At 31.6% G+C, this 13,071-nt stretch overlaps 9 non-coding genes across 9 annotated transcripts; all 9 read left to right on the top strand.

Annotated features, from left to right (window-relative positions):
• The first annotated feature begins 2,066 nt into the window (after nucleotides 1-2,066).
• Nucleotides 2,067-2,140, top strand: TRNAT-AGU (transfer RNA threonine (anticodon AGU)). The gene has a single exon. It is a non-coding gene; the product is annotated as a tRNA-Thr (tRNA).
• Nucleotides 2,141-3,087: 947 nt separating this feature from the next.
• TRNAT-AGU (transfer RNA threonine (anticodon AGU)) lies at nucleotides 3,088-3,161 on the top strand. The gene has a single exon. It is a non-coding gene; the product is annotated as a tRNA-Thr (tRNA).
• Nucleotides 3,162-4,620: 1,459 nt separating this feature from the next.
• On the top strand, nucleotides 4,621-4,693 carry TRNAT-CGU (transfer RNA threonine (anticodon CGU)). Its single transcript has one exon. It is a non-coding gene; the product is annotated as a tRNA-Thr (tRNA).
• A 944-nt stretch (nucleotides 4,694-5,637) lies between these two features.
• Nucleotides 5,638-5,710, top strand: TRNAT-CGU (transfer RNA threonine (anticodon CGU)). The gene has a single exon. It is a non-coding gene; the product is annotated as a tRNA-Thr (tRNA).
• A 432-nt stretch (nucleotides 5,711-6,142) lies between these two features.
• On the top strand, nucleotides 6,143-6,216 carry TRNAT-AGU (transfer RNA threonine (anticodon AGU)). Its single transcript has one exon. It is a non-coding gene; the product is annotated as a tRNA-Thr (tRNA).
• A 1,459-nt stretch (nucleotides 6,217-7,675) lies between these two features.
• On the top strand, nucleotides 7,676-7,748 carry TRNAT-CGU (transfer RNA threonine (anticodon CGU)). The gene has a single exon. It is a non-coding gene; the product is annotated as a tRNA-Thr (tRNA).
• Nucleotides 7,749-10,217: 2,469 nt separating this feature from the next.
• Nucleotides 10,218-10,291, top strand: TRNAT-AGU (transfer RNA threonine (anticodon AGU)). Its single transcript has one exon. It is a non-coding gene; the product is annotated as a tRNA-Thr (tRNA).
• Nucleotides 10,292-11,238: 947 nt separating this feature from the next.
• On the top strand, nucleotides 11,239-11,312 carry TRNAT-AGU (transfer RNA threonine (anticodon AGU)). Its single transcript has one exon. It is a non-coding gene; the product is annotated as a tRNA-Thr (tRNA).
• A 1,459-nt stretch (nucleotides 11,313-12,771) lies between these two features.
• TRNAT-CGU (transfer RNA threonine (anticodon CGU)) lies at nucleotides 12,772-12,844 on the top strand. The gene has a single exon. It is a non-coding gene; the product is annotated as a tRNA-Thr (tRNA).
• Nucleotides 12,845-13,071: the final 227 nt, after the last annotated feature.

Below are 13,071 nucleotides of genomic sequence, written 5' to 3'. Positions count from 1 at the left end.
GGCAAACTGTTGCTTAAAGCATTTTCAAGAGGGTGCTGTGGCTTAGCTGGTTAAAGCGCTTGTCTAGTAAACAGGAGATCCTGAGTTCAAATCTCAGCAGTGCCTTGCTTTCCTCATTCTTATATAAAAAACTATTTTCATTAAGTCGTCCTGCGATTCAATTCAATTAGAAAAGTCTGATTTATCTTTCGGTTGAACAGATCATCTTAAACCTAATAAAAACTGAAAGTGTTTTCAATATTATAGTAACAATACTGTGATTGCAAAATCAAAAAGGTATTTCTGAGCAAGAGGCAGATGAAATATAACCCCAGATTTGAGCAATATTGATGAATATATGTAAAACACTTATTTATGAACTATTCAAAATATGGGATTGAGTTTAAAATGTGTTCTTTTGTAATACAACATAGCTATTCTTGTTTACAGATTAGGAATCCTTGCTTGTTTAACATTAGAATACATATTAATACACTTTAACACAGGCACAGAATTTGATCACCAATACTAAATTAATGATCCCTTCTGTATCACTAAAATAGGTGCTGTTGCTAAGTGGTTAAAGCGCCTGTCTCGTAAACAGGAAACCCTGAGTTCAAATGTCAGCAGCACCTTATTATTGGTCCTTACATGTAAAAATAATTTTCATCACGCAAACGTTTAATGCGTTTTAAAAAGAAAAGTATTGTTCTGTGAACATTAGAATGGGTCATCTTAAATTGAAAAACAAAAAAACGTGGTGTTGTGAAGATTTTCAAAGTAATGTTTTGAATGAAAAAGGTAAAAAGATTGACAAAGAGCAAAATAGAGATAAAAAATCATTCTAGAGTTGAATTCAAGTAATGCATTCTTAAAGAAGGCATGATTAAAACATTTATGAACAAGATAAGCAATATATCAATGAGGTGTTTATGAATAGGATCAGTATCCTCGTCTAAAGTAGTTGAGTAGAGCGTTTTCTGAACAGAGAAATGATTATGAAAGTGAAAAACTCAGGATTCTCTTGAACACCCTATGGCAAACTGTTCCTTAAAGCATTTTCAAGAGGGTGCTGTTGCTTAGCTGGTTAAAGCTCCTGTCTAGTAAACAGGAGATCCTGAGTTGAAATCTCAGCAGTGCCTTGCTTTCCTCATTCTTATATAAAAAACTATTTTCATCAAGTCGTCCTGCGATTCAATTAAATTAGAAAAGTCTGATTTATCTTTCGGTTGAACAGATCATCTTAAACCTAATAAAAACTGAAAGTGTTTTCAATATTATAGTAACAATACTGTGATTGCAAAATCAAAAAGGTATTTCAATGAGCAAGAGGCAGATGAAATATGACCCTAGATTTGAGCAATATTGATGAATATATGTAAAACACTTATTTATAAACTATTCAAAATATGGGATTGAGTTTAAAATGTGTTCTTTTTTAATACAACATAGCTATTCTTGTTTACAGATTAGGAATCCTTGCTTGTTTAACATTAGAATACATATTAAGACACTTTAACACAGGCACAGAAGTTGATCACCAATACTAAATTAATGATCCCTTCTGTATCACTAAAATAGGTGCTGTGGCTAAGTGGTTAAAGCGCCTGTCTTGTAAACAGGAAATCCTGAGTTCAAATCTCGGCAGCACCTTATTATTGGTCCTTACATGTAAAAATATTTTTCATCACGCAAATGTTTAATACATTTTAAAAAGAAAAGTGTTGTTCTGTGAACATTAGAATGGGTCATCTTAAATTGAAAAACAAAAAAACGTGGTATTGTGAAGATTTTCAAAGTAATGCTTTGAATGAAAAAGGGAAAAAAGAGTGACAAAGAGCAAAATAGAAATGAAAAATCATTCTAGAGTTGAAATCAAGTAATGCATTCTTAAAGAAGGCATAATTAAAACATTTATGAATAGGATAAGCAATATATCAATGAGGTGTTTATGAATAGGATCAGTATCCTCGTCTAAACTATTTGAGTAGTGCGTTTTCTGAACTGAGAAATGATTATGAAAGTGAAAAACTCAGGTTTCTCTTGAACACCATATGGCAAACTGTTCCTTAAAGCATTTTCAAGAGGGTGCTGTGGCTTAGCTGGTTAAAGCGCCTGTCTAGTAAACAGGAGATCCTGAGTTCAAATCTCAGCAGTGCCTTACTTTCCTCATTCTTATATAAAAAAACTATTTTCATTAAGTCGTCCTGCGATTCAATTCAATTAGAAAAGTCTGATTTATCTTTCGGTTGAACAGATCATCTTAAACCTAATAAAAACTGAAAGTGTTTTCAATATTATAGTAACAATACTGTGATTGCAAAAATCAAAAAGGTATTTCAATGAGCAAGAGGCAGATGAAATATAACCCTAGATTTTTGCAATATTGATGAATATATGTAAAACACTTATTTATGAACTATTCAAAATATGGGATTGAGTTTAAATTGTGTTCTTTTGTAATACAACATAGCTATTCTTGTTTACAGATTAGGAATCCTTGCTTGTTTAACATTAGAATACATATTAAGACACTTTAACACAGGCACAGAATTTGATCACCAATACTAAATTAATGATCCCTTCTGTATCACTAAAATAGGTGCTGTTGCTAAGTGGTTAAAGCGCCTGTCTTGTAAACAGGAAATCCTGAGTTCAAATGTCAGCAGCACCTTATTATTGGTCCTTACATGTAAAAAAATTTTTCGTCACGCAAATGTTTAATGCGTTTTAAAAAGAAAAGTATTGTTCTGTGAACATTAGAATGGGTCATCTTAAATTGAAAAACAAAAAAACGTGGTGTTGTGAAGATTTTCAAAGTAATGTTTTGAATGAAAAAGGGAAAAAAGAGTGACAAAGAGCAAAATAGAGATAAAAAATCATTCTAGAGTTGAATTCAAGTAATGCATTCTTAAAGAAGGCATGATTAAAACATTTATGAACAAGATAAGCAATATATCAATGAGGTGTTTATGAATAGGATCAGTATCCACGTCTAAAGTAGTTGAGTAGAGCGTTTTCTGAACTGAGAAATGATTATGAAAGTGAAAAACTCAGGATTCTCTTGAACACCATATGGCAAACTGTTCCTTTAAGCATTTTCAAGAGGGTGCTGTGGCTTAGCTGGTTAAAGCGCCTGTCTAGTAAACAGGAGTTCCTGAGTTCAAATCTCAGCAGTGCCTTGCTTTCCTCATTCTTATATAAAAAACTATTTTCATTAAGTCGTCCTGCGATTCAATTCAATTAGAAAAGTCTGATTTATCTTTCGGTTGAACAGATCATCTTAAACCTAATAAAAACTGAAAGTGTTTTCAATATTATAGTAACAATACTGTGATTGCAAAAATCAAAAAGGTATTTCAATGAGCAAGAGGCAGATGAAATATAACCCTAGATTTGAGCAATATTGATGAATATATGTAAAACACTTATTTATGAACTATTCAAAATATGGGATTGAGTTTAAAATGTGTTGTTTTGTAATACAACATAGCTATTCTTGTTTACAGATTAGGAATCCTTGCTTGTTTAACATTAGAATACATATTAAGACACTTTAACACAGGCACAGAATTTGATCACCAATACTAAATTATTGATCCCTTCTGTATCACTAAAATAGGTGCTGTTGCTAAGTGGTTAAAGCGCCTGTCTCGTAAACAGGAAATCCTGAGTTCAAATGTCAGCAGCACCTTATTATCGGTCCTTACATGTAAAAATAATTTTCATCACGCAAATGTTTAATGCGTTTTAAAAAGAAAAGTATTGTTCTGTGAACATTAGAATGGGTCATCTTAAATTGAAAAACAAAAAAACGTGGTGTTGTGAAGATTTTCAAAGTAATGTTTTGAATGAAAAAGGGAAAAAAGAGTGACAAAGAGCAAAATAGAGATAAAAAATCATTCTAGAGTTGAATTCAAGTAATGAATTCTTAAAGAAGGCATGATTAAAACATTTATGAACAAGATAAGCAATATATCAATGAGGTGTTTATGAATAGGATCAGTATCCTCGTCTAAAGTAGTTGAGTAGAGCGTTTTCTGAACTGAGAAATGATTATGAAAGTGAAAAACTCAGGTTTCTCTTGAACACCATATGGCAAACTGTTCCTTAAAGCATTTTCAAGAGGGTGCTGTGGCTTAGCTGGTTAAAGCGCCTGTCTAGTAAACAGGAGATCCTGAGTTCAAATCTCACCAGGCCTTGCTTTCCTCATTCTTATATAAAAAAACTATTTTCATTAAGTCGTCCTGCGATTCAATTCAATTAGAAAAGTCTGATTTATCTTTTGGTTGAACAGATCATCTTAAACCTAATAAAAACTGAAAGTGTTTTCAATATTATAGTAACAATACTGTGATTGCAAAAATCAAAAAGGTATTTCAATGAGCAAGAGGCAGATGAAATATAACCCTAGATTTGAGCAATATTGATGAATATATGTAAAACACTTATTTATGAACTATTAAAAATATGGGATTGAGTTTAAAATGTGTTCTTTTGTAATACAACATAGCTATTCTTTTTTACAGATTAGGAATCCTTGCTTGTTTAACATTAGAATACATATTAAGACACTTTAACACAGGCACAGAATTTGATCACCAATACTAAATTAATGATCCCTTCTGTATCACTAAAATAGGTGCTGTGTCTAAGTGGTTAAAGCGCCTGTCTCGTAAACAGGAAATCCTGAGTTCAAATCTCAGCAGCACCTTATTATTGGTCCTTACATGTAAAAATAATTTTCATCACGCAAATGTTTAATACATTTTAAAAAGAAAAGTATTGTTCTGTGAACATTAGAATGGGTCATCTTAAATTGAAAAACAAAAAAACGTGGTTTTGTGAAGATTTTCAAAGTAATGTTTTGAATGAAAAAGGGAAAAAAGAGTGACAAAGAGCAAAATAGAGATAAAAAATCATTCTAGAGTTGAATTCAATTAATGCATTCTTAAAGAAGGCATGATTAAAACATTTATGAACAAGATAAGCAATATATCAATGAGGTGTTTATGAATAGGATCAGTATCCTCGTCTAAAGTAGTTGAGTAGAGCGTTTACTGAACTGAGAAATGATTATGAAAGTGAAAAACTCAGGATTCTCTTGAACACCATATGGCAAACTGTTGCTTAAAGCATTTTCAAGAGGGTGCTGTGGCTTAGCTGGTTAAAGCGCTTGTCTAGTAAACAGGAGATCCTGAGTTCAAATCTCAGCAGTGCCTTGCTTTCCTCATTCTTATATAAAAAACTATTTTCATTAAGTCGTCCTGCGATTCAATTCAATTAGAAAAGTCTGATTTATCTTTCGGTTGAACAGATCATCTTAAACCTAATAAAAACTGAAAGTGTTTTCAATATTATAGTAACAATACTGTGATTGCAAAATCAAAAAGGTATTTCTGAGCAAGAGGCAGATGAAATATAACCCCAGATTTGAGCAATATTGATGAATATATGTAAAACACTTATTTATGAACTATTCAAAATATGGGATTGAGTTTAAAATGTGTTCTTTTGTAATACAACATAGCTATTCGTGTTTACAGATTAGGAATCCTTGCTTGTTTAACATTAGAATACATATTAAGACACTTTAACACAGGCACAGAATTTGATCACCAATACTAAATTAATGATCCCTTCTGTATCACTAAAGTAGGTGCTGTGGCTAAGTGGTTAAAGCGCCTGTCTCGTAAACAGGAAATCCTGAGTTCAAATCTCAGCAGCACCTTATTATTGGTCCTTACATGTAAAAATAATTTTCGTCACGCAAATGTTTAATACATCTAAAAAGAAAAGTGTTGTTCTGTGAACATTAGAATGGGTCATCTTAAATTGAAAAACAAAAAAACATGGTATTGTGAAGATTTTCAAAGTAATGCTTTGAATGAAAAAGGGAAAAAGAGTGACAAAGAGCAAAATAGAGATAAAAAATCATTCTAGAGTTGAATTCAAGTAATGCATTCTTAAAGAAGGCATAATTAAAACATTTATGAACAGGATAAGCAATATATCAATGAGGTGTTTATCAATAGGATCAGTATCCTCGTCTAAACTATTTGAGTAGTGCGTTTTCTGAACTGAGAAATGATTATGAAAGTGAAAAACTCAGGTTTCTCTTGAACACCATATGGCAAACTGTTCCTTAAAACTTTTTCAAGAGGGTGCTGTGGCTTAGCTGGTTAAAGCGCCTGTCTAGTAAACAGGAGATCCTGAGTTCAAATCTCAGCAGTGCCTTGCTTTCCTCATTCTTAAATAAAAAATGATTTTCATTAAGTCGTCCTGCGATTCAATTAAATTAGAAAAGTCTGATTTATCTTTCGGTTGAACAGATCATCTTAAACCTAATAAAAACTGAAAGTGTTTTCAATATTATAGTAACAATACTGTGATTGCAAAAATCAAAAAGGTATTTCAATGAGCAAGAGGCAGATGAAATATAACCCTAGATTTGAGCAATATTGATGAATATATGTAAAACACTTATTTATGAACTATTCAAAATATGGGATTGAGTTTAAAATGTGTTGTTTTGTAATACAACATAGCTATTCTTGTTTACAGATTAGGAATCCTTGCTTGTTTAACATTAGAATACATATTAAGACACTTTAACACAGGCACAGAATTTGATCACCAATACTAAATTATTGATCCCTTCTGTATCACTAAAATAGGTGCTGTTGCTAAGTGGTTAAAGCGCCTGTCTCGTAAACAGGAAATCCTGAGTTCAAATGTCAGCAGCACCTTATTATCGGTCCTTACATGTAAAAATAATTTTCATCACGCAAATGTTTAATGCGTTTTAAAAAGAAAAGTATTGTTCTGTGAACATTAGAATGGGTCATCTTAAATTGAAAAACAAAAAAACGTGGTGTTGTGAAGATTTTCAAAGTAATGTTTTGAATGAAAAAGGGAAAAAAGAGTGACAAAGAGCAAAATAGAGATAAAAAATCATTCTAGAGTTGAATTCAAGTAATGAATTCTTAAAGAAGGCATGATTAAAACATTTATGAACAAGATAAGCAATATATCAATGAGGTGTTTATGAATAGGATCAGTATCCTCGTCTAAAGTAGTTGAGTAGAGCGTTTTCTGAACTGAGAAATGATTATGAAAGTGAAAAACTCAGGTTTCTCTTGAACACCATATGGCAAACTGTTCCTTAAAGCATTTTCAAGAGGGTGCTGTGGATTAGCTGGTTAAAGCGCCTGTCTAGTAAACAGGAGATCCTGAGTTCAAATCTCACCAGGCCTTGCTTTCCTCATTCTTATATAAAAAAACTATTTTCATTAAGTCGTCCTGCGATTCAATTCAATTAGAAAAGTCTGATTTATCTTTTGGTTGAACAGATCATCTTAAACCTAATAAAAACTGAAAGTGTTTTCAATATTATAGTAACAATACTGTGATTGCAAAAATCAAAAAGGTATTTCAATGAGCAAGAGGCAGATGAAATATAACCCTAGATTTGAGCAATATTGATGAATATATGTAAAACACTTATTTATGAACTATTAAAAATATGGGATTGAGTTTAAAATGTGTTCTTTTGTAATACAACATAGCTATTCTTTTTTACAGATTAGGAATCCTTGCTTGTTTAACATTAGAATACATATTAAGACACTTTAACACAGGCACAGAATTTGATCACCAATACTAAATTAATGATTCCTTCTGTATCACTAAAATAGGTGCTGTGTCTAAGTGGTTAAAGCGCCTGTCTCGTAAACAGGAAATCCTGAGTTCAAATCTCAGCAGCACCTTATTATTGGTCCTTACATGTAAAAATAATTTTCATCACGCAAATGTTTAATACATTTTAAAAAGAAAAGTATTGTTCTGTGAACATTAGAATGGGTCATCTTAAATTGAAAAACAAAAAAACGTGGTTTTGTGAAGATTTTCAAAGTAATGTTTTGAATGAAAAAGGGAAAAAAGAGTGACAAAGAGCAAAATAGAGATAAAAAATCATTCTAGAGTTGAATTCAATTAATGCATTCTTAAAGAAGGCATGATTAAAACATTTATGAACAAGATAAGCAATATATCAATGAGGTGTTTATGAATAGGATCAGTATCCTCGTCTAAAGTAGTTGAGTAGAGCGTTTACTGAACTGAGAAATGATTATGAAAGTGAAAAACTCAGGATTCTCTTGAACACCATATGGCAAACTGTTGCTTAAAGCATTTTCAAGAGGGTGCTGTGGCTTAGCTGGTTAAAGCGCTTGTCTAGTAAACAGGAGATCCTGAGTTCAAATCTCAGCAGTGCCTTGCTTTCCTCATTCTTATATAAAAAACTATTTTCATTAAGTCGTCCTGCGATTCAATTCAATTAGAAAAGTCTGATTTATCTTTCGGTTGAACAGATCATCTTAAACCTAATAAAAACTGAAAGTGTTTTCAATATTATAGTAACAATACTGTGATTGCAAAATCAAAAAGGTATTTCTGAGCAAGAGGCAGATGAAATATAACCCCAGATTTGAGCAATATTGATGAATATATGTAAAACACTTATTTATGAACTATTCAAAATATGGGATTGAGTTTAAAATGTGTTCTTTTGTAATACAACATAGCTATTCTTGTTTACAGATTAGGAATCCTTGCTTGTTTAACATTAGAATACATATTAATACACTTTAACACAGGCACAGAATTTGATCACCAATACTAAATTAATGATCCCTTCTGTATCACTAAAATAGGTGCTGTTGCTAAGTGGTTAAAGCGCCTGTCTCGTAAACAGGAAACCCTGAGTTCAAATGTCAGCAGCACCTTATTATTGGTCCTTACATGTAAAAATAATTTTCATCACGCAAACGTTTAATGCGTTTTAAAAAGAAAAGTATTGTTCTGTGAACATTAGAATGGGTCATCTTAAATTGAAAAACAAAAAAACGTGGTGTTGTGAAGATTTTCAAAGTAATGTTTTGAATGAAAAAGGTAAAAAGATTGACAAAGAGCAAAATAGAGATAAAAAATCATTCTAGAGTTGAATTCAAGTAATGCATTCTTAAAGAAGGCATGATTAAAACATTTATGAACAAGATAAGCAATATATCAATGAGGTGTTTATGAATAGGATCAGTATCCTCGTCTAAAGTAGTTGAGTAGAGCGTTTTCTGAACAGAGAAATGATTATGAAAGTGAAAAACTCAGGATTCTCTTGAACACCCTATGGCAAACTGTTCCTTAAAGCATTTTCAAGAGGGTGCTGTTGCTTAGCTGGTTAAAGCTCCTGTCTAGTAAACAGGAGATCCTGAGTTGAAATCTCAGCAGTGCCTTGCTTTCCTCATTCTTATATAAAAAACTATTTTCATCAAGTCGTCCTGCGATTCAATTAAATTAGAAAAGTCTGATTTATCTTTCGGTTGAACAGATCATCTTAAACCTAATAAAAACTGAAAGTGTTTTCAATATTATAGTAACAATACTGTGATTGCAAAATCAAAAAGGTATTTCAATGAGCAAGAGGCAGATGAAATATGACCCTAGATTTGAGCAATATTGATGAATATATGTAAAACACTTATTTATAAACTATTCAAAATATGGGATTGAGTTTAAAATGTGTTCTTTTTTAATACAACATAGCTATTCTTGTTTACAGATTAGGAATCCTTGCTTGTTTAACATTAGAATACATATTAAGACACTTTAACACAGGCACAGAAGTTGATCACCAATACTAAATTAATGATCCCTTCTGTATCACTAAAATAGGTGCTGTGGCTAAGTGGTTAAAGCGCCTGTCTTGTAAACAGGAAATCCTGAGTTCAAATCTCGGCAGCACCTTATTATTGGTCCTTACATGTAAAAATATTTTTCATCACGCAAATGTTTAATACATTTTAAAAAGAAAAGTGTTGTTCTGTGAACATTAGAATGGGTCATCTTAAATTGAAAAACAAAAAAACGTGGTATTGTGAAGATTTTCAAAGTAATGCTTTGAATGAAAAAGGGAAAAAAGAGTGACAAAGAGCAAAATAGAAATGAAAAATCATTCTAGAGTTGAAATCAAGTAATGCATTCTTAAAGAAGGCATAATTAAAACATTTATGAATAGGATAAGCAATATATCAATGAGGTGTTTATGAATAGGATCAGTATCCTCGTCTAAACTATTTGAGTAGTGCGTTTTCTGAACTGAGAAATGATTATGAAAGTGAAAAACTCAGGTTTCTCTTGAACACCATATGGCAAACTGTTCCTTAAAGCATTTTCAAGAGGGTGCTGTGGCTTAGCTGGTTAAAGCGCCTGTCTAGTAAACAGGAGATCCTGAGTTCAAATCTCAGCAGTGCCTTACTTTCCTCATTCTTATATAAAAAAACTATTTTCATTAAGTCGTCCTGCGATTCAATTCAATTAGAAAAGTCTGATTTATCTTTCGGTTGAACAGATCATCTTAAACCTAATAAAAACTGAAAGTGTTTTCAATATTATAGTAACAATACTGTGATTGCAAAAATCAAAAAGGTATTTCAATGAGCAAGAGGCAGATGAAATATAACCCTAGATTTTTGCAATATTGATGAATATATGTAAAACACTTATTTATGAACTATTCAAAATATGGGATTGAGTTTAAATTGTGTTCTTTTGTAATACAACATAGCTATTCTTGTTTACAGATTAGGAATCCTTGCTTGTTTAACATTAGAATACATATTAAGACACTTTAACACAGGCACAGAATTTGATCACCAATACTAAATTAATGATCCCTTCTGTATCACTAAAATAGGTGCTGTTGCTAAGTGGTTAAAGCGCCTGTCTTGTAAACAGGAAATCCTGAGTTCAAATGTCAGCAGCACCTTATTATTGGTCCTTACATGTAAAAAAATTTTTCGTCACGCAAATGTTTAATGCGTTTTAAAAAGAAAAGTATTGTTCTGTGAACATTAGAATGGGTCATCTTAAATTGAAAAACAAAAAAACGTGGTGTTGTGAAGATTTTCAAAGTAATGTTTTGAATGAAAAAGGGAAAAAAGAGTGACAAAGAGCAAAATAGAGATAAAAAATCATTCTAGAGTTGAATTCAAGTAATGCATTCTTAAAGAAGGCATGATTAAAACATTTATGAACAAGATAAGCAATATATCAATGAGGTGTTTATGAATAGGATCAGTATCCACGTCTAAAGTAGTTGAGTAGAGCGTTTTCTGAACTGAGAAATGATTATGAAAGTGAAAAACTCAGGATTCTCTTGAACACCATATGGCAAACTGTTCCTTTAAGCATTTTCAAGAGGGTGCTGTGGCTTAGCTGGTTAAAGCGCCTGTCTAGTAAACAGGAGTTCCTGAGTTCAAATCTCAGCAGTGCCTTGCTTTCCTCATTCTTATATAAAAAACTATTTTCATTAAGTCGTCCTGCGATTCAATTCAATTAGAAAAGTCTGATTTATCTTTCGGTTGAACAGATCATCTTAAACCTAATAAAAACTGAAAGTGTTTTCAATATTATAGTAACAATACTGTGATTGCAAAAATCAAAAAGGTATTTCAATGAGCAAGAGGCAGATGAAATATAACCCTAGATTTGAGCAATATTGATGAATATATGTAAAACACTTATTTATGAACTATTCAAAATATGGGATTGAGTTTAAAATGTGTTGTTTTGTAATACAACATAGCTATTCTTGTTTACAGATTAGGAATCCTTGCTTGTTTAACATTAGAATACATATTAAGACACTTTAACACAGGCACAGAATTTGATCACCAATACTAAATTATTGATCCCTTCTGTATCACTAAAATAGGTGCTGTTGCTAAGTGGTTAAAGCGCCTGTCTCGTAAACAGGAAATCCTGAGTTCAAATGTCAGCAGCACCTTATTATCGGTCCTTACATGTAAAAATAATTTTCATCACGCAAATGTTTAATGCGTTTTAAAAAGAAAAGTATTGTTCTGTGAACATTAGAATGGGTCATCTTAAATTGAAAAACAAAAAAACGTGGTGTTGTGAAGATTTTCAAAGTAATGTTTTGAATGAAAAAGGGAAAAAAGAGTGACAAAGAGCAAAATAGAGATAAAAAATCATTCTAGAGTTGAATTCAAGTAATGAATTCTTAAAGAAGGCATGATTAAAACATTTATGAACAAGATAAGCAATATATCAATGAGGTGTTTATGAATAGGATCAGTATCCTCGTCTAAAGTAGTTGAGTAGAGCGTTTTCTGAACTGAGAAATGATTATGAAAGTGAAAAACTCAGGTTTCTCTTGAACACCATATGGCAAACTGTTCCTTAAAGCATTTTCAAGAGGGTGCTGTGGCTTAGCTGGTTAAAGCGCCTGTCTAGTAAACAGGAGATCCTGAGTTCAAATCTCACCAGGCCTTGCTTTCCTCATTCTTATATAAAAAAACTATTTTCATTAAGTCGTCCTGCGATTCAATTCAATTAGAAAAGTCTGATTTATCTTTTGGTTGAACAGATCATCTTAAACCTAATAAAAACTGAAAGTGTTTTCAATATTATAGTAACAATACTGTGATTGCAAAAATCAAAAAGGTATTTCAATGAGCAAGAGGCAGATGAAATATAACCCTAGATTTGAGCAATATTGATGAATATATGTAAAACACTTATTTATGAACTATTAAAAATATGGGATTGAGTTTAAAATGTGTTCTTTTGTAATACAACATAGCTATTCTTTTTTACAGATTAGGAATCCTTGCTTGTTTAACATTAGAATACATATTAAGACACTTTAACACAGGCACAGAATTTGATCACCAATACTAAATTAATGATTCCTTCTGTATCACTAAAATAGGTGCTGTGTCTAAGTGGTTAAAGCGCCTGTCTCGTAAACAGGAAATCCTGAGTTCAAATCTCAGCAGCACCTTATTATTGGTCCTTACATGTAAAAATAATTTTCATCACGCAAATGTTTAATACATTTTAAAAAGAAAAGTATTGTTCTGTGAACATTAGAATGGGTCATCTTAAATTGAAAAACAAAAAAACGTGGTTTTGTGAAGATTTTCAAAGTAATGTTTTGAATGAAAAAGGGAAAAAAGAGTGACAAAGAGCAAAATAGAGATAAAAAATCATTCTAGAGTTGAATTCAAT

Source organism: Triturus cristatus, chromosome 8 (genome assembly GCF_964204655.1).
Source record: "Triturus cristatus chromosome 8, aTriCri1.1, whole genome shotgun sequence".
Classification (NCBI taxonomy): domain Eukaryota; kingdom Metazoa; phylum Chordata; class Amphibia; order Caudata; family Salamandridae; genus Triturus; species Triturus cristatus.
Note: the sequence above shows the minus strand (reverse complement) of the source record. Positions and strands in the feature narration are given on the sequence as shown.